The sequence below is a fragment of the Sceloporus undulatus genome, chromosome 2, assembly GCF_019175285.1.
Source record: "Sceloporus undulatus isolate JIND9_A2432 ecotype Alabama chromosome 2, SceUnd_v1.1, whole genome shotgun sequence".
In the NCBI taxonomy this organism is placed as follows: domain Eukaryota; kingdom Metazoa; phylum Chordata; class Lepidosauria; order Squamata; family Phrynosomatidae; genus Sceloporus; species Sceloporus undulatus.
In genome coordinates, this window is record NC_056523.1 from 274,344,937 (window position 1) to 274,365,750 (window position 20,814).

Consider the following 20,814-nt stretch of genomic DNA (forward strand, 5'->3'; position numbering starts at 1 on the left):
ATGGAAAGGTTTCTAGAAGATTAAGAAAAGGACATTGCTATTGTGTTTCAGTCTAGTCAAAGTGAGTGACCTTCATCAGAAATGTTTTGTAAGTCATTTCCTTACATTGAAAGAGCATGGACCCATATCACAGTTGGTTGCATACAGATTTAACTCTGTACAAGGGAAAGTATGTACTACAGGAGTAGGAATTTGTAGATTTCCAGAAGTAAATCTGTGGGCTATAGCCAACATAGTCAATGGTAAGGGATGCTGGGAACTTTAGTGCAACAAGACCTGGGGGAGGGGTACAGCCTTGTCTAGAAGGAAATGATCATAATACAGTTTAATCATTTCTAAGATTACAATTTTCTTTGTAATTTGTGTGTCATCCTTGTGCAGGGGCCATGCTAATCTTCTCTGTATCGTTTCAATTTTTAGTATATGTGCTGCCGAAGCGAGCACTACAATTTTCATAGCTGTAAGGGCATATTATGTGCCTTTGTGTGAATTGCTGCTAATATTTTGTTATCTCTCTGCTTATACTGTTTCCTGCTTTCCAAACCATTTATTAATATCATTTGTATGATATTAATTTGCATGATGACATTCTGTTTGTACCGTGGACAACCATACCATGTGCAAAAATCCCATTTCGATTCTATACCCAATGTTTGGGGACCAGTTTTCTTCCCTGGGATCCTCTGGAGGCTGGCATTAGAGGTAGGAATTTCTAAAGAATTTACACACCAGATTGCACCCTGAGATTTTTCTGCCAAAACCTGAGACAAAGGGGCAAGTCCTTGCAATGCCAATGTCATTGATGAGTAAAGAGTAGCCTCTGCTGATGTCATGAAGCATGCTAATTAAGCATCAACTGCAGCTTTACAGAATATACCATTCATAATAATAATAATAATAATAATAATAATAATAATAATAATAATAGCCAAAACTAGGGAAAACAGATCTACATGGGCTTTTCAAGGCCATGCTCTCACCCTAATTTTGCCCTGCAGACTGAAGGTGGGTCCAGTCCCTGAGATCGGGCAACTTTATATCATACAAAGGGCTGCCCCAAACCTGAAGCTAATTTTTTCTCCAAAAGGATTTTCCTCCCTCCGCCCCACAAATTCCTCAGTCACTGTCCACCTCTTACCCAATACATCATGGCAGAGATTACTAGAGATCAATTGTGCAAGGGGGTGCATGGAAATGTCAGCTGCTTCCTGAGTGATATGGGAACAGGTCCCATCAATCCCAGCTGCTGCTTCCTGATAAATGGGAATTCGAGGACTTTCATGGTCCCTATGGATCTCCTAAACTAGAGGCTACATAGGGATCATGCATACAAAACATTCACAAGTGCATAACTTTAGGCTACATATTTGTAACTGCCCAACAGGAATCTGGCAAATGCCTTCAGTGTTGTGTGTAAAAAAAAAAAAAAGGGTTTTCAAGGAAAGGGATAGGGTGGCATGCCCTGACTCCACCCCATGCCACTTTGATGCCACACACCCCACCACACAGCGGGTGGCATCACAACACTCCTCCTCCAGATGATGCAGTGCCAAAGGAGCTCAGTGCTATGGCACCCTTTCCATGGCACAGAAAGGAGAGATCAGAGCTGCAACATCCAGTTGCTGCAGCCCCAATCTGGTGAAGAAAGAGGAGGCTGCAGGCTGACCCTTAAGGGTGGTCTGTACAGCCCCAGAGTTAATCTGTGACCACAAACATCCATATTTCACTTATAGTTGGAGTGGGTGTACTTCAGCCTATGGTTTGTGTGATTAGTTATCAGAACGGACACCTCCTTGAGTTTGATCCTGAAGCAAAGCAGGCAGAAGACATTGCTGGCCAAGTGCAAGAAGAAGCTGGTGTCCAAGTGCAAGAAGAAGCTATGTCACACTTCACCAATCCAAAGCCTCAACACCACCTGCGAGGCACAGAGGTAGATGTCACACTTCTTTTATAGGCAACAAGATGGGGCCGAGGCTGGAGTGTAGACACCTGATGAGAGCTGAATAGACTTGGTCCCAGCCACAGATCATGAAGACCTTGATACTAAAGTCCTTGAAAGAAATAGGTGACTTCTCTAGCTATGTAGGCATAAGGCATTCTCTGGCTCCTCATATCTATTCCTGTTATAGAACTGAGACTGCCATTTATATCAAAATGAAAAGCAGCAAAAATTCTTCAATTCATGTTAATACATTATTTATGAACAACATGCTATTTGATGTTTGTGAATTTATTGCAAAGCTACAATTGTGCTATGTTACTAATAGTATATCCCCTGTGAAGCACAGTACATCTATTAGGCTTCTGAGAATATCTGCTTCCATGGTGGTAGTGGTGGGGAATGAATGCTTTCAGGATTGAAGGAAAGTTTTAAAGAATAAAAGAAGTGTTTGTGATCCTGCTTGAAGCTGGTGGAGCAAGACATATTACCAGCATATGTACGTGGTCAGCAAATACAGACAGGCACCCCAGCAACGTGTGTGTGTGTGTGTGTGTGTGTGTGTGTGTGTTGAGTGAGGGGCAAACTGGCAAGTAACTTTACAGCAGCAATGGCTGTTCTGGACATTGGGAGGGCAAGCATGAGCCCACATGACAACCAGCCTAATCCTCTTTTGCATTAGCCTCCCAGTCTGCGGCCTGCCATCAGCACAGAACAATACACATGCAAATCACTCCTACTTTCCCAGGCTCACCCAGTACACACACACACACACACACACACACACTTTTTCCAGGCAAGCATTCTCTGAAGATGCCAGCCACAGATGCTGGCAAAATGTCAGGAAGAAACTCTTTTGGAACATGGCCAGATAGCCCGAAAAACCCACAAAAAAACTATGGATGCCGGCCATGAAAGCCTTTGACTTCACAGTTAGGGGATTATTGCACAGCTAAATAAAGCATCTTACCACTGCTGAATTCAGTCTTCATTTAGGCTGCACACTGGTGTTATCGCATGGCTTTTCTCCTCAAAATTGCCATCTGGGTGCAGCCCAGCTCCAATATGGGTCCCTGAACTCACTTTGACGGCCATGTTATAAAGTCAGGAGCTTTCCAATTTTGAAAAATAGCCAATGAAGTGAGTTCTGGGATCTGCATTGGAGCTGGTCTCTACCCAGATAGTGGTTTTGAAGAGAAAAGCCATGCGATAACACCAGTGTGCAGCTCGAATTAAGAATGAATTCGGCAGCAGTAAGATGCTTTATTTAACTGTGCAATAATCTCCCTAGAGGAGCTGGCATCAGAGCTAAGGAATTTCATAGGAATTTACCCACTAGATTTTGCCGTACACAATAGATTTATCTCAGGCCCTGTTTGCACTGGCCACATAAAACATCTTCATCCCATCCAGATAATGTGCTGCCCAAACCCTGATTCTGGGGCAAACAGCCAAGATGACATCCAATCCATTCAGCACTGAACCTGGGATATAATCCCCTAATAACAAATTTTAAACACTCATTTTTTACTCCATTGCAATGCCAGCTGGCTGTTCACAATGCATCCTACTGTGATCAACTCTGGGTGCCTTCTGACTTCAGAGGGTGTGATATGTGGCAACGGCAGCCAAACAAACAAACAGATCAGGCCTCTGAGCACCCTCAATTTTGATATCAATTTAGTATTAAAAGAGACTCTGGCATGAATGGCCTGGAAAGGGAACTAACTGTGGAGACCTTGCTATATCATATTTGGAAATCTGGTTGGCTCTAGCAAGGGCGTAAGCAAAGGCATCCACAATGAGATCAATCAAAGACATCAGCATAATCCCTTTGTCTATGGAGGCCGATGATGGGATTCTGGCCAAAGAAGGTGGCTGTGCATACACAGACAAAAGCTCCAGTAGTAGGAGTTTTTCCTTTTGAGATATTCAGGCCAATTGGCTAAACATTTCTTCAATCTCTCAACCATTCTTCTCTCTTGAGAAAACCATTTAGCAGTGAGGCAATCCATTAATTCTGAGATTACTGCCTTGGGATATGATTTTGAGTATATGTATCACTACCTAGGCACAAGCAATTTGGTCTAGTCAGAAGCAGGACAAAATCTCTGTTTGACTTCTACTAGATTCTTTAATAAGCCAGCCACCCTACTTGATGTGGTGGCTATTGAGCCATCTCCATTCTAGACACTCCTCATTTGAAACCAAGCTTCAAGATCGATACAATATTACCACTAGCAAGGCCTCCAGTTTTCACCTTCTCCACCTTTGCTCCATTAGTATGTGTGTGTGAGAGAGTGTGTGTGCATGTGCATGAGTGTGTTGATTATTTTATTAATATAACTGCAAAACCTATTAGGAATTGGCTCTGGAGTTCTGTGTGATTTGGAACTGAAACACACAGGACCCCCCCCCCCCAGCTTTTTGAGTATCAGTAATTTGGAAGTCATTTATGGTTTTGAATTAAATGTTAATTAGTGCATATGAGTGTGTGACACAATAGGACGAATGTGCGAACAGCTGCACTGCCTGGCAACTGGAATGCTAGGTAATGGGGCAGTGCTCAGGGCAGCTCCAGGACCAGATAACTGCAGACTGCCTGCCGAGTATTCTGGTCTGTGCAAATAGGACCTCTGGCCCAGAGATTTTTACCCCATAACCTGAGGCACAGGGGCAATCTCTTGTAATGTTATGGGGGCAGTGGCCTTGGTGATGTTATCAAGGCCACAGAGGAGTAGCCTCTGGTGATCTTATTAAACATTCTACCTTAAGTACCAACCACAGCTTTACAGAATATGCCATTCAAATAATAATTATAATAAAAGACTGCAGCCAAAGCTAGCCAATGAAGACATCTATACAGGCCTTTCAAGGTGATGCTCTTATCCTGAGATTCTTTTCTCTACTCTATAAACTGGAGAAGCAGGTCCAGGCCCTGAGATCTGCCACCTTTATTCCATACTGCACCAAACATGAAGCTGATTCTTGTATGCACTGCTCCAAAATTCCTTTTCTCCAAAAGGAAATCCCCCCCCCACCTCAAATCCCAAAATTCCTCAGTCCTGGTCCAATTACTAAACCTTACCTTATGGCAGAGACCCGCTGATCACTCTTCCAGTTTGTATGGCATGCAAAAAAGAAGAAAAAAAGTGTTGCTATAACTCCATGAAAACACTTCCAGGGCTACAAAAGAGAATTAATTTCATCTCAAAACTTTCCCAGATTTTAAATAGCTCCTTCTGTCTACTCTAGGATCACTAATCAAAGATATGACTGGGGGTGGGGGGGAGTAACAAGTCAAAATTCTCTATTCATTATGCCAACAATTAAAGAGCCCAAGCCTTCTTAGGTTAAAAAGAATTGGAAAGTTGTGTCTCCTTCCTGTTACAAACAAACAAGCAAGCAAACCCTAGTGAACTAACACATGTGATTTTCCTAGTGTTATTTCAAGGGAATAGGAGTTTGCCAAGGGAACATGTAGTTATAGTTATTTATGTGCCTTTATGTTGACTCTGATTTAAGATAATTCTTTTAACAGGCTTTCTTGGCAAGAGGAGGTTTGGCATTGCTTTCTTCTGAAGTTGAGAGATTATGACTTGTCCAGGGTCACCCCATGGGCATCTATGTCTTAGCCAGGATTCAAATCTTAGTCTCCCAGAGTCCTAGTCCACAACTCAAATTACTGAACCATACCAGTTTTGTAGATCTGCCTTTCAATAAGAGAAAGGGAGCACATACCAATTGGTCTAGGAAAATAAAAATCAACTGAATAATGTGGTGGTATATGCCTTCCTGCTTTCCATTTTTTTTATATTAGCCTCAATCCAGAATGGCGCTGACATTATTTGACCCCCTGCCTCCCATTCCTGCACTTGAAAAACTGCTCTGGAAGTTTCCAAGATGTTCATAGTATGTTTGAGGCTGTGCTGGACACTGCATGAGGAAATGGAAATTATCCATCAAAAACATGCTGGTTCCAAATATGACATGTGGAAATATGGAGACTCCCAAATATAGTGTGGGATATGCAGGGTGTGCTAACGTTGTTCTGTTAGCAAAACAAAAGAGTGAGTTCCCTTGCCTGGTAAGTGTCAGATTCTCTACAGCATCAAACAAACTTGGCATTCAAAAGCCACAATAACTTTTATTCAAGTAAAGGTTTTCTGGAACTCAGTCTGGGGCCTCTCTCTCCCTTCAGGCCAGAGGAAGTATATGTTGCTTTTTATTAGTTCCTGGTTCCTTCCAGGAAGCACACCATAATTGGACTGTACCTTGTGATTCTTTCACATTGTTACAAGAAACAGCTGCTTTTGTCAGTTTGAAATGTTTCCAGCAGTGCCATGGCTGGGCTGCAAATGGTGCATCATCATATGCAAGGCTGATTTGATGTGTCCATTGGAGCCCTTGAAGATATTGTGCAACATTGTGATTCTTCCAGAGCATGAGAGAAATTACTAGTGGATGAAAGAACCTTCAGTGAATGGGGGGGGGGGGCATTTGCAGCATCACAGGGATATGGCCTAAACAACACTTAAAAGTTCAGTTCTCCATTTAATAGAAGCTTGCAGGATGTGGTTTACTGCTAGAAACCAATATAGGTTTTCACTTTGTTCAAATTGTAGTTGCATGCCATTTAAAAACCATATACCTCTTCTTTCCTCAAAAGAAATCAGAGTGAATTATAAAGACAAATTTAAATTATAACCATAATAATACCACCAGCATGATGTAATGGTTTGAGCATCGAACTATGACTCTGGAAACAAGGCTCAGACATGAAATCCACTAGGTGACTCTGGGCTAGACTGCTACTAGTAGTGGAGGAATCTATACCAAGGACAAGAGGCCACCATCAGAACAGAATTTGGGGAAACAGAATGGTTCCCAACAGGCAAAAGGACCAGGCAAGGCTGCATCCTATCACCTTACTTGTTTAACTTACATGCTGAAAACATCAGAAGAAAAACAGAATTAGAATCAGAAAAAGGAGGAGTGAAGATAGGAGGAAGCAACATTAATAATCTAAGATATGCAGACAACACCATAATATTAGCAGAAGACATTCAGGAACTGGAAAAGTTAATAAGGAAGGTAAAAGATGAAAGTGCAACAGCAGGTCTGATGCTGAACATTAAGAAAACAAAAATAATTACCACAGAAGAAATACACAAATTTAATCTAGACAACGAGGAAACTGAAATAGTTAAAGAATTCCCATATCTAAGATCAAACATTGATCAGAATGGAGACTGCAGTCAAGAAATAAGAAGAAGACTAGGAATGGGAAAGGCAGCTACGAAAGAACTGAAAAAGATACTGAAGAGCAAAGGCATACAACTGAGCACTAAAGTCAGAATCATTCAGGCCATTGTATTCCCAATTACCATGTACGGATGTGAGAAAGCAGACAGAAAGAAAATCAACACATTTGTAATGTGGTGCTGGAGAAGAGTATTTAGGATACCATGGGCAGCCAAGAAGACAAACAAACAGGTTCTTGAACAGATCAGACCGGGGCTCTCCATGGAAGCAAAAATGATCACATTGAGACTATTATACTTTGGCCCCATAATGAGAAGGCATAGATCACTAGAAAAAACAATAATGCTAGGAAAGGTAGAGGTTCAAAGAAAGAGAGGAAGACCACAAACCATATGGATCCGGGGGGTTGTGGGCAAGGACTTGCAGGATCTGTTCAGGGCAGTGGAGTATATGGATTCTTGAAAATGTCTCATCCAGGGGGTCGCCGTGAGTATATAATCATATAAAAGGGTATTGGAAAATAGTGTGAGAACCAGAAAGGAGATGTGATGAATTGGCCAAGGATGTCCTCATTAACCTAAAGCATTAGCTAGTGTTATAATGTGTGTACTGTGCCAGGAAACCATTGTCTCTGTTCAACTCACTGTTGATGGACTCAAGTTTGTGGATTCATTCCAATTCTGCTATTTCTCTTTCTAGTCCTCCTTTGAAGTTTTGTTTTGTTCTATTCTGAAGTCCAAGATGAAATGCTCAGGAAGACTGAAGTGTTGTCCAACCAATTTTTGTGTATTCCTATTCTTAATGTCTGATTTATGTCCATTTAACCTCAGGTGCATAGACTGCTTGTTTGCCCAATGCAGAGTGATGAAGGGCATTAATGACACAGGATGGCATATATCATATTGGAGGATGAAGTACTGTCCATCATTTTAATTAGAGAAAACTTGTAAAAGCTGGGAAATCCCCAAATGAAGAAGTGATAGGGAACCGTATGTGGCCTTCTGGGGACCCCCAGAGTGCTGTCTTGGGACCCCTAAAGATTTAAATTCAGTCTGAGAGCTTGAGCTTGAGCTTGCCCATACCTGGGGTAGGTTTTCAGGTTACCTATATATCAAGAACTGTTCATTACTGCCTCAGGCAGTGAACTATACAACTGCAGTATCTCACTAAAGAACCTTCTGATTCTGGACTGATACTGCCCATTCAAGTTGATTATTGCAGTCTCCTGGGTATATAACAGGGCCTCCCAATTTAATGGTGGTTTTTACAAGCAACAAGTGCTACTTCAGCTATGGCGTGTTTTGTTATTTCTTGTCTTAGGCCCTGTACAGACCGGCACTTTGGGTTGGCCTGGGGGCAAAGTTGGGCATCGTGTCCGTACAAAGCAATGCCGAAGGAGAGCCATCAAGCCAAGGCAATGCAGCTATAGTTCCCTTTCCAGGATGCAAAAAGGAGCCGCTGACTGAAAGAAATCTTGAGAGGAATACCAGTCTGGTGTAATAATTCACTTTACATATCATTGGAAATCTTATTTCAGTACTTGTAACTTGTTTGCCTTGGTGGGCTGAATATTACCATTAAGTTATTTCTTTATCAAGGAGCTGCACACAGCTGTTCATTCAGAATGAACAAACAACCCTTTAATTCTGGTGTGATTCATTCATATTATCTGTGTGGGACTTTGCTGCTCAGATCCACAAGTTGTTAAGTGTCTGCCTGTATATGTTTCTTAACTATATGGCATGACTGATATAGTATCAGTCTATAGACCATATAATATGACAGTTAGCTGGGGTGGTGGTGTTTAATGGATAGCTGCAATTCTCTGCACTTGATGGATAACCAAGCATTCTTGTTGCATTCTAGAAAACTGGTTTCCTATAATAGGCTGAAACACTGCAATCGCGCCTTATCAAAATCTATTTTCATGGTTTGCATAGTTCAGTAGTAATGATCTGTTCTGTTCTGTTCTGTTCTCTCTCTCTCTCTCTCTCTCTCTCTCTCTCATCTCTCTATGCTGGTTTGTCTTTTTTAGTGAAGTTTATTTCAATTGAATCTGTTTTTGTTTTTTTTTAAAATTGGTCTATGTTTGACCGGCTGAACCCAAAGAGTGCTCAACAATGGTTCCTTTTCATCCTGGAGAGAAGTGACCAGTGGGGTCCCCACAGGGCTCTGTCCTGGGCCCAGTGCTATTCAGCATCTTTATCAATGACTTGGATGACAGAATTGGGGGCACACTTATCAAATTTGCAAATGACACCAAATTAGGAGGAGTAGCCAACATCCCAGAGGACAGGATCAAAATTCAAAATGACCTGAATAGACTAGAAAGCTGGGCCAAAGCTAACAAAATGAACTTCAACATGGAGAAATGTAAGGTACTGCACTTAGGGGATGAAAAATGAAATGCACAGATATAGGATGGGAGACACATGGCTGAATGAAACTACATGTGAAAGGGATCTGGGAGTCCAAGTAGACCACAAGATAAACATGAGTCAACAGTGCAATATGGCTGCTAAAAAGCCAATGCAATTTTAGGCCGCATCAATGGATGTATAGTGTCTAGATCAAGGGAAGTAATAGTGCCACTTTATTCTGCTTTGGTCAGGCCCCACCTGGAATATTATGTCCAGTTCTGGGCACCACAATTTAAAAAGGATGTTGAGAAACTGGAACATGTCCAAAGGAGGGCGACTAAAATGGTGAAGAGTCTGGAAACCATGCCCTATGAAGAATGCTTTAGGGAGCTGGGGATGTTTAGCCTGGAGAAGAGAAGTTTAAAATGTGATATGATAGCCCTGTTTAAATATTTGAAGAGATGTCATATTGAGGAGGGAGCAATCTTGTTTTCTGCTGCTCCAGAGACTAGGACCAGGAATAATGGATGCAAGCTACAGGAAAAGAGATTCCACCTTATCATTAGGAGAACCTCCTGACAGTAAGGGCTGTCTGACAGTGGAACACACACCCTCAGAGTGTGATGTCGTCTCCCTCCTTGGAGGTCTTCAAGCAGATGCTTGATGGTCATCTGTTGGGGATGCTTTGATTAAGATTTCCTGCATGGCAGGGGGTTGGACTGGATGGCCCTTGTGTTCTCTTCCAACTCTATGATTCTATGACTCTATGATTCTATGAATGGTCTCCATCTCAAAGCCTAAAATTATTCAAGGTAGTCATGTAGAGCAGATAAAGGAAATAGGGCATCTATTCTGATTAAATATGATGCCACATGAACAGACTGTTAGGAAGGATCTAATTAGGGGAATTTCTGAATTTAGCTCAAATTGCTGAGAGTGAGGGTCCTAACAACACCCTCATGAGACGGTGTCTCTTGATGTATACGAGGTGTCCACAAGAATCCCTTGAGAGATGACGCAGAGACAGACTGCTCCAATTAAGTCTAAATATTTATTAAAAGGGGAAAGCAAACACACAGCAAAGGGCACACACATACACGGAATTCTCAATGAAAGTAAAGGAGGGAAATTCGGGAGAGAGTTGAGAGAGGGAAATCTACAGGAGAGACTTACTTGTGAAGGCTTCTCCGGGAACCAGATGTGGATGTAGATGATGAAAGGACATGGCCGCCGAAACATGGGGCAAAATGGCCAAGGGAGCTAAAATTAGAGTTTGGTCTGACGTGAAGCCAAGCTGTATTCTGAATATAGCACACTGGTGTGTGCTAGACTGAGGCTTATATAGATAATTTCTAGCCTCTAGATATGGACTTAATGGCTTAGGTGCAGGCAAGACAAAGGATGTAAAGACATGGGCTTTTGTTAAACCAAAATGAAGAATCGTCTTAGCCAAGGCACTTGGATCTGAACACAATCAGGGAAGGCAAACAGATGAATAGATGGCTATTGACTTAATTACTGGGCCATCAGGTTGAGGCTGAGAACAAACAGCCAGTATTGTACTGGTTTTTGGAGGTGATGGTTTTTCTTGTCTAACAAATCCCAAACTTCCTGTGGGGATTTTCCAGTCCTTTTCTCTAGGGCTCCTACACCCTCTTTTGCAAGCTGCCTACATGACATCTCTGCTTTGGAGAAATGGTGGTGCCCCTAGGAGGTCAGCTTGGGGTCAAAGTGAATTCCACACACACTCCAAAATTTAATATAAATCGATATGCTCTAACAAGACAACAAATAAATAATTATATATAATTTAGAACAGCCAAAAATCACATGATAATGTCCAAATAAGATAAGATTGCTGCTGTGCTAAATGTCATATTTGAATCAAATTGAGATATGGAAATGTTTGCTTGTTCAAACAAAACTGCAGAAAACCCAAAAGTGATTCTAATTCCAGTGAGAGAATAAAAGTCAAATGCAACAACTAATTCTGGGAAAATCAGATAGACATGTTTTAGGAACCAATCAGTAGGCTTTAGGAGTACAATGGTTTGAATAGTGGTTGATACGCTGTGCAGTACTTTGCTGATGATATGCAGAACTGATGTAATTACAAAATTTACACTTTATCATCCTAGTGCAGTGTTTGAGGGAATATTGAGTTTTATTCATTGCCTTATAGCATGGTTGCACACAGTAATGAAACTGCTACTAGCCTCTATGCAATTTACTTTTTATACAAGCATTGCAGTATTACACTTAGCATGAACACTTTTTTCAGTCTAAAGATTAAAGAACCCCAAACTAGGTTTAGAGGACCTACCTAATGGAAGCTTATTTTCATTGGGTGAGAAGTATCTATATTATTTTCAAGAGTGAATCCTGACTGCAAAACTAGTGTCTGTTCTAAACCATCAGGTGTATGTACAGACTCCTGGAATTTGGCATTATAATTAAATGTAGAGCAGGGATAGGCAACTCTTTGCGTGGGGGCATTCACTGACACCCTGTGACTCACTCCTGAGTTTGTTGCTCTGGAGGCAATTTCATACCCACTGTGGTTGTTCCTTTTTTTAAAAAGTGTATGTTGCCAGTACACATGGTTGGCCATTGGCTAATAAAATCACGATCTTTCAGAAGTGCAGTTCCATTTGTAAACAAGGTACACATATAATATGAAGTTTATTTTAAAGAAATAGAGTCTTCCCTCCTTTTCTCCAGATTCAACCACCCACAGCTTGAAAATATATTTTTTAAAAAAATCCTAAAAGCAAAGCTTGATTTTGCCATTGTATATAAGGCACATCATTTTACCACGCCATTGTAGATAATGGGACTTGAGCATCCACAGATTTTGGTATCCACAGGGGAGTGCTGGAATCAAAGCTCAGAAAATAGCAAGGGCCCACTGTACAGTTTGACTCTCCCTTATCTGGAATTCTCAAATTCCAAATATTCCAAAAAAACCAAAATGTTTTTCATGGGTGGTTGAGATAGTGACACATTTACTTTCTGATGGTTAAATGTACTGTAACATTTTATGCACAAAATTATTTTTTAAATATTGTATAAAATTACCTATAAGCTATGTGAATAAGATATATATGAAAGATACATGGATTTTGTGTTTAGATTTGGGTCCCATCTTCATGATATCTCCTTATTATGTCAGTTCTGGATGGGGTCACACTTCCCCTGAAGGACTCTATCTGCAGCTTGGGGGTGCTCCTGGACTCGTTGCTTCAACTGACGGCTCAGGTGAATGCGACGGTCAGGAGCACTTGTTATCAGCTTTGGCTGATACGCCAGCTACACCCCTTCCTGGAGCCAGGAGACCTCGAAACAGTAGTACATGCGCGGGTAACCTCTTGACTCAACTTCTGCAATGCGCTCTACATGGGGCCATCCTCATGCCAAGTTCGGAAACTTCAATTGGTACAAAATATGGCAGCCAGGCTGGTCACGGGCACATCCAGAACTTCCCATATTACACCGGTTCTAAAATCTCTCCACTGGCTGCCTATCAGTCCCCGGGCAAGGTACAATGTGTTGGTTCTAACCTTAAAAGCTCTACATGGCTTTGGTCCTGACTACCTGTGGGAGCGCCTACTTTCATACAATCTACCCCGCACACTTCAGTCCTCTGGGAAGTATCTGCTACAACCTAAGAAGACCAGACTTTCAGCATGACCCAGAGGACCTTCTGATCAGCCACTCCCAGGCTCTGGAATGACCTGCCGGATGAGATCCACCATATTACCACCTTGGAAGCCTTTAAAAAGGCTATTAAGACAGATCTCTTCCAGCAGGCCTTCCCAGACTAGGTTAGATCCATTAGACTTGCCTCTGCCCTCTGTTGACACCTCGACACCAAAACTGTTTGATACCATCACCCTGTCCTCCCCTCCTCTAGAGGATGGTTCATTTCTTCCGCTAATCTGCCCAAAATTTTAATGTATTTCTGTTGGATAGTTTTAAATTTTTTTATGTTTAATCTCTTTTTATGGGTTGATCACTGTTTTTATGATGGGGGGAGGGTTGGAGTTTTGGGGTTTTTAAATTGTAATTTTTAATTGTTTGATGTTTTATTTATACTGTTGGAATCCGCTTTGATTCTTTTGTGAAAAAACAGAATACAAATACATATTATTATTATTATTATTATTATTATTATTATTATTATTATATTCATATATGCAAATACAGATATTCCAAAATCAGTCAATCAATCCAAAAGCCAAAAGGATTTTGGTCCCAAGCATTTTGAATATGGGAGACTCAACCTATATCGTCAGCCTATATGCCTGTAAATTTAGTAATTTTGCACAGGTCTGGTGGTGGTAGTCATGGTTGTAGGAAAATGGCAGGGAGTTTTCAGCATCCCATGGTTGCTAGAAAGGAAGAGGATGTAGTCTTAAACAAGTTCAAATATTTATGGAACGTAATATACAGAGCAAGTAGATATCTTGGAAAAAATAACAAATAATGGTTGCATTTATAACCCTGTGCTATCCCACTTATTTAATTGATTTATATCGTACCTTTCTCCTTATGCAGTATGCAAAGCCACTGGAAACCATTTTAAAAACAAGGTAGAGGTGGGTTTTGTTTTTTTACAAAATGTATAACTTTTTTATTTTAAAAAAATAAATGACAGTTTGGTTACAAACAGAAGATTAAAACAATATAACACACAATTAAGACCATTGTAAAAACTATAAAACACAATACTATTAAAAATTCTTTCTGCCTATAAATTATAAGCCAAAGGCCTTCGTAAATTAAAAAAAAAAACCTTTGCCTCCCCATGAAAGGAAAGGAGAGAGTGGACCAAAGAAATCTCCTGTGGAAGGGAATCTCCTTGGCTGGAATCCAAATATTTTCTTTCACTGAATGAGCAGTTCTATCAGCAAAACTAAGAGGGGGCAGTTCCCTCTCCCCCAGAATGTCCCCAAACTACACAACAGTGCAGTTTCTACAGTGAGGATGCAATGTCATTTCAGAGGTAGCTGGACTAATAAGTAATTTTGATTAAGGTATCACTTGTTTCCTCACATTCATTCCCTTGTAACCACCAGCATTTTCAATCTCTGAAGATTGGATTAAAAGATGAAACTTCAGCCCCGAGCTTTGGATGACTTCATCCAGCAGTTTCATTTGTCGAAACACAGACTGCATCCTCACCGCAGAAACAATCTGGTTTGACACTACTTTAACTGCCATTGCATGGAGCTGTGGCAGTTAAAGTGGTGTCAAACTAGATTATTTCTGCAATGTGGTTGCAGTTGGAAAAATAGATGTTTTTATCTCCATCCAGTTATGTGCTGCTAAAGGACTTGAACTGAGAAAAAGAAATGGAAATGTCTGTTTTCTACAGTACTTGTTAGATGGCTTTGGAGACACTGTTAGTAGTTCTGCTTCAGTTCCTTCCACCTTCCACCCCCTGCCTATCAAGTGTGTGATCTGCTGGGTTCTGTAACTGGCTGATGGGAAGATGTGCTCCTGCTGTGGGATGCTCTGCTGCTCATTCTACTGGTGCTTGGTTAAGCCTGGTCAATTTGTGGCTGCCCGAGGGCCCCAGCAGGAAGAGGACTGGTGTCCAAGAGGCTAATTTGCTAAGGCAATTAATGGTGACATAAATCTACAGAATTAATAGGGAGGATGTGCTTGAAAAGAGCACAGGACATTCAGGGAACCTTGCCAATAACATTGTTTAACATTCAGAACAAGATGTGTAGACAGAGAATAGTGGTAATTGTGGTTTATTCATTCCTACACTGAGCTCAAAAACAAAAATAAAAAAGGAAGAATGAAAGACCTCTATCAAAAAATCCAAGAAATTAAAGCCAAGTTCAAACCGAGGGCAGGGATGCTCTATTGAGGAAAAAAAACCCCATAATACAGGAACAAGAAGAAATGAAAAGACACTGGAGGCAACACACAGAAGAGGTATACAAAAGAAATGAAGAAATGAATGATATTTGGAATGAGGAGCCATATGAAGATGAACTCCAAATTCTAAGAAGTGAAGTGGAATCTGCAATGAAGGAAATAGGAAAAAATAAATCACCGGGAACAGATGGTATCCCAGTTTAACTGCTACAGTGCCTACAGACAGATGCAACTTTAGTGCTAACTGAAATATGTCAATAAATATGGGAAACAAAGTGGTGGCCAACAGACTGGAAATACTCGATATACATACTAATTCACAAGAAAGGAGATACAAAAGAATGCAGCAGCTATAGAACAATAAAATCTCGTATGCAAGAAAAATAATGCTCAAAATTTGGCAGCATAGACTCCAACCATACATGGAGAGAGAAATTCCAGAAGTGAAAGCAGGATTCAGAAAAGAAAGGGGCACAGTGGACCACATTGCAACATACGATGGCTAATAGAGTGCATCAAAAATTTCAAAAAAAAAAAATCAGCATGGACTACAGCAAAGCATTTGATTGTCTAGATCATAAAAAGCTATGGAATGCACTCAAAGATATGGGGATGCCACTACATCTTATAGTCCTGATGAGGAATCTGTACCAAGGACAAGAAGCCACTGTCAGAACAGAATTTGAGGAAACAGATTGGTTCCCAACAGGCAAAAGGGTCGGGCAAGGCTGCATCCTATCACCTTACGTGATTAACTTACCTGCTGAAAACATCATAAGAAAAGCAGAATTAGAATCAGAAAAAGGAGGAGTGGAGACAGGAGGAAGCAACATTAACAATCTAAGATATGCAGACAACACAATAATATTAGCAGAAGACATTCAGGAACTGGAAAAGTTAATAAGGAAGGTAAAAGATGAAAGTGCAAAGGCAGGTCTGATGCTGAACATAAAGAAAACAAAAACCACAGAAGAAATACACATTACCAGAGACGAAATACACAAATTTAATCTAGACAACGAGGAAACTGAAATAGTTAAAGAATTCCCATATCTAAGATCAAACACTGACCAGAATGGAGACTGCAGTCAAGAAATAAGAAGAAGACTAGGAATGGGAAAGGCAGCTACGAAAGAACTGAAAAAGATACTGAAGAGCAAAGACATACAACTGAGCACTAAAGTCAGAATCATTCAGGACATTGTGTTCCCAATTACCATGTACGGATGTGAGAAAGCAGACAGAAAGAAAATCAACACATTTGTAATGTCGTGCTGGAGAAGAGTCCTAGGATTCCATGGGCAGCCAAGAAGATAAACAAACAGGTTCTTGAACAGATTAGACCAAGACTCTCCATAGAAGCAAAGATGATCACACTGAGACTATTGTACTTTGGCCACATAATGAGGAGGCATGGATCACTAGAAAAAACAATAATGCTAGGAAAGGTGGAGGGTAGAAAAAAGATAGGAAGACCACAAACCAGATGGATAGAGTCAATCAGGGAGGTTATGAGCAAAGGCTTGCAGGATCTGGGCAAGACAGTGGAAGATAGGGATTCATGGAGATGTCCCATTCACAGGGTTGACATGAGTCGGAACCGACTCAAGGGCAGCTAACAACAACACTGAGCTCAAGACAGCTGACATGGCTCTCCTTTTGGCCACTTTGGTCTCACATAACATTTTAATGTATCCCCTACTCTATGAGGTGAGTCTGGATGAAAGAAAGTGACTGCTCACCTAGTGCCAAGGCTTATTTAGAGCTACAAAACAGGTATCTTGCATCCCAGAGCCTTTTCACACTGCACAATTATAGCACTATAATTCCACTTTTATTGCCTTGGCAACCTCTTATGGAATTTTGTATTTTGGAGAGGCACTTGAGCTGAGAATTTGGACCTGGTTGAGGACTGTAAATACTCCTCCCTAAATTATAAATTCCAGGCTACCAAGTGAAATGATAATGCTTTAAAAGTGAAATGTAGTGGTATATTTTGTCATGTGAAATGATCCCATGGGTCCGCTGTAGTTGTTCTCAAACTTGGGAACTTTAGAACTGTGGAATTGCAAAAGTGTGGATGTATCTCTGACAGGCTGGCAAATGTCATAACTACAAAGGAGGGCAAGACAACATAAATGGAGGACATTCAAGAAAAATGGAGGACATTACAAAATAAAAACTACACACAGCAATATAAATATTAATTCATTTATATTATTATTATTATTTATTTCTAACATAACCACTTACATTCGAATCTAGATTCATAATAAGATATCTGTTTGCAAATTTTAGATTCTAGGAGATTGGCTCTCTATAAGACAATGTAATTACAGTTATTTAGGGTCATGGATCCGGCTGCTTATAATCTACTGTTATTTAAGAAAGGCATGTCAAACAACAATACGGACAAATACTGGTGAAAGGAAGTCACTTTTTTTTTATGTGTATGTATGTGAATAAGTCTGTGAATGTTAGTAAGATTTATCGTAATAGTAAGTAAGAAGAAGAAAGAGGAGGAAGTCTAGGGAAAGTATTGAAGATGGAGAAGAAGTAGTGTAGGAGTTAGCGTAGGTTGGGTTTGTGTAACTTAGATAGTAAGGACCGTGGAGGTGGGATGTTAAACAAAGATTTTAGAAAGGAAGTTGAGTGGAAGGTGATAAGCCCTGGGTTAATTAAAGGGATTTCTTCTTGTAACTGTGTAATTAATGTATTGTTATGTGTATGTATATAATGTTACTGGATGTATGTATGTGTTTTATAATTAAAATTTAATAAAATTAAAAAAACAAAGAACAGAGCATTTTTATTGACTTTCAGTAATACTCAAAAGCTGTTTGGGTAATATGCAAATACTATATTGTCATTAAGTGCCAATTATGAATCAAATGGCAGGTAATTAATAAACTGACAGCCCTAATACAATAAGTGAAATATTGTGGAGCAGTGAAAGATTTTTTCCCACTGTGAAATAAGTGAAGATATGGAGGCGTGACAATCACTAGGTTGGTGTCACCCAGTTGCAGTTAGTCATAAACTATGCAGAAACCTAAATGTTTTACGTTTACATAGTTTCATGTTGTTTAAATGAATGTCAGTGAGAGAAACACAACAAGAATCTGAAGAAAAATATTTAGCAACTAATCAGAATTATGTTCTTTCATATTAAACTTTTACTGTTACATGAGATACATCAATGACTAAGTTTGCTTAGCACAGACACCCATTTAAGCAGGGCTGATGTTTTCTGGCCCCATCCCTTTTGCTTTTGCTTTCTGCCCACCACTCAAACAAGTCCCTCAAGTTTCAAGTATAAACATGGCTTTGAACACAAAGAGTTTAGTGAGAGGGTTTTGAATTGTTTTTTAAGTATGTTTTTTTGTTTTTAATTCACATTGTTTAATTGTATTTGGGGGGGGGTTTGGTTTGGACTGGTTATTACAGTAGGTCCTGAATTCTAGAGTGGGATATAAATAATTTTATATTAAAAACAAAAAAATTGGTAAATAGCCCAATACTACTTCGAGCGGCCAAAGATGGTACAGAGTCCCTGCCACAGGCTTACACATCTAAAAGACACGACACAAAGGAGAAGGGAATGTGGGGGGGGAGGCCAGGCCACTCAGGTCAGCCATTCTTCTCTCCCTCTGAGGCCTGGATCAAGGAGAGGACGGATGGCGGCTCTTCTTCAGGCACGCCCCTGATGGACTGGGGGCCAGCTTACTCTCTCCCTCAGAGCCGAAGATGACAGTTAGGGAGGGAGGAGCCTCTTTCTTCAGGCCAGCCCTGATGGTACTGGGCCAGCCTACTCTCTCACTCAGAGGCCTGAAAGATGACAGTTAGGGCGGGGAGGGAAGCCTCTGTCTTCAGGCCAGCCTGATGGTACTGGGGCCAGCCTACTCTCTCCCTCAGAGGCCGGAAGATGAAGTTAGGGAGGGAGGAGCCCTCGTCTTCAGGCCAGCCCCTGATGGTACTGGGCCAGCCTACTCTCTCCCTCAGAGGCCGAACAGATGACAGTTGGGAGGGAGGAGCCTCTGTCTTCAGGCTGTCCCTGATGGTACTGGGCCAGCCTCTCTCTCCTCCTAAGCCGAGATGACAGTTAGGGAGGGAGGAGCCTCTGTCTTTCAGGCCAGCCCTATGAATGGAACTGGGCCAGCTACTCTCTCCCTCGAGGCCGACGATGACAGTTAGGGATTATCTGCCTTATCCCTTTTCTCTCCGCTTCTGCATTTGTCACACTCCTCAGTTAACTATTATGGAGATCAGGTGCTGGTTCATCTTACCTGTTTTGGGACAGTCAAAGTTTACAAGTAGGATCAGCTGGAACAATCCACTCTTTCCCAAGTCCATCTTGCATTGACGTTTGTTTACTGCTCGACTACACCCAACACCAAAAATCTGTGTTCCTCCAGCCTTTCCCCCCACCATCCTCTTGTTGCTGATGACCTCTTAGAATTTAAAATTTCCATGAGGAGGGAAATTGGGAGGCTGGGGAGGCTTGAGAGATAATGTAAAAAGGAGCTTCACTTCATGTCAGAGGCTTTGTTTAAATGAGTATGCCTTACTTGATTATGTCATTTATTCTGTATTGTGTAACTATTTCACATGAGCCAGCATGCTGTCGTGGTTTGAGGGCCAAATGGGGGGGTCAAAACTTGGCCTCTGGGGATGGCAGAAGTTGCAGTGGGTGTTCCCGTTTCCCTCATCTGGTGATCAATGCAACAGTGGCATCTTTCTTTTCCCCATGGGGTGAGGGCCCACACACATTCCATCCTGATCCAGACGGGTGGTGTGCACCCCCCGCACTTGGCTAAAATAGCCACAGTTATAGAGCAGTTTAAAAAGTACTAAATCAAGAGTGTATATCTGAAATGCATAAATACACACTTTGAAGCAAGACCAGTCAGCCACATCCACCTATTTTTTATTGCTATCTCTGCTGTTAATTTCATTATGTCCGGTCTTGTTTTAATTGAAACTATGATTAACTGATCTATGCAATTTATGGTCATGTTCTTGCGCCAGGATGACATGACTACCTACCAGCTTAAACCGCCCAAATGCAAGCTGAGTGAGCGGACTTTATAAACTAGTTCTAAAATCAAGAATTAAGTCAGCCTGAAGTCTTAGTGTTTAAGAGGCCCCATAATATTCTCCAAAAACATTAAATCATCTTTTTTTTATAATGAATTCAATCAATCAATATTTATTGATTAGCCTGTAGGCCATCTCAAAGTACACAAAACACAAATAGAAAAACAAGATAAAATTCTATAAAACTCTGTCTAGAACTCTAAAATAAAAGTATATAAGAGAACATGAGAGTAAAATTATAAAAAAGAAAATAACAAATAT

At 40.8% G+C, this 20,814-nt stretch overlaps 1 non-coding gene across 1 annotated transcript; it reads right to left on the reverse strand.

Moving 5' to 3' along the window:
• Positions 1-336: 336 nt before the first annotated feature.
• Positions 337-444, reverse strand: LOC121924525. The gene has a single exon (XR_006102644.1). It is a non-coding gene; the product is annotated as a U6 spliceosomal RNA (small nuclear RNA).
• Positions 445-20,814: the final 20,370 nt, after the last annotated feature.